This window comes from Belonocnema kinseyi, chromosome 1, assembly GCF_010883055.1.
Source record: "Belonocnema kinseyi isolate 2016_QV_RU_SX_M_011 chromosome 1, B_treatae_v1, whole genome shotgun sequence".
Taxonomy (NCBI): domain Eukaryota; kingdom Metazoa; phylum Arthropoda; class Insecta; order Hymenoptera; family Cynipidae; genus Belonocnema; species Belonocnema kinseyi.
The window spans coordinates 76,493,331-76,494,575 of NC_046657.1; positions in this window are offsets into that span (position 1 = coordinate 76,493,331).

The window sequence follows — 1,245 nt, forward strand, 5'->3', positions numbered from 1 at the left end:
AGCAATATTTCTCCTTCACGTGCCTGAAAGTACCGTTCTGGAAATTGAACAATGATATTGAAAAAAATTCTCGCGCACAGATTTAAAAGATAATTTGTTCTTCAAAAATTTAAAAATATTGTAATTTTTAAGAGTACGTAAACACCATATCTAATGAAAAAAGTGGATTTATTAACAGAATTTCTTTGAACTATTATATTTGTTCAAAGGTTGGATTTAAACGTACTATCAACAATTTTTATGAATATATTTGACTTAATAAAAGTCGTTTTTAGTCGGACAATATTTGAAACAAGATCCAAGTATTATGTAATTATTGTAATTATTTGTTCATTGCTGATTAAAATTTTTGTCTGTTTATTTAATAACAAAAATTTAACTTTTCAAGTATATCGATTCAAAAAATGCTTCGATTCAATCAAAAATACTTACAAAACTGAAAGCAACTATAAAAAAATGTCCAATAGCAATGCAAATATTAAGAAATTGATTGAATTTGTTATAAACAAATAATTGAATTAAGATGGTTTTGTGGGAAATGGCGGCTATTCGTCACTTAATTCTTAATAATTTTGAACAATTTATAAGCAAAAAGAGTTTTCTAATTGAATGAATAAAATTTAATAAATAATTTGTTATTTTTAAAGCAGTTTTTTGAAACAAATATCTATATCAGGTACTTTTGATGGAGTAAATTAAGTTTTTCTATGAAATTGATCATATAGAACTTGGTCATAAAACACAAGTATTATATTTAATCACCAAATAAAAATTATTCATTGTTTAAACTACCTTAATTAAAAAATACATTATTTAGCTATTTTTGTAGGTACAAACTTGATTTTTTCGATCCATTCAACTGTAAATAACTAACTTCTATATTTTTAAGAACATTTTTATGACAGCAAACAATTTATTAGTGTGAACAATCATTGTTTAAACAACTTTTTATCATTTAATGTATTTATGAATTATATACAACTTATTTAACGGTATTAACAGCGAGTTATTTAACAGTATTTTTTTTCTATGAATCAATTCAATTCCATAATTTTGTAACCAAACTTAATTAACAAATTCATTATTTGACTCTTTTTCAGCATTTAAGCTTTTTTTTATAATCCCATATTAATAACACATTTTAAAAGTTTTTTTTATGATTCGATAACGATCCACTATTTTTATTTTTATTAACAATTTAGTTAACAACTTTTTCCCAGATAATGCATGTTTAAACTAAATTGT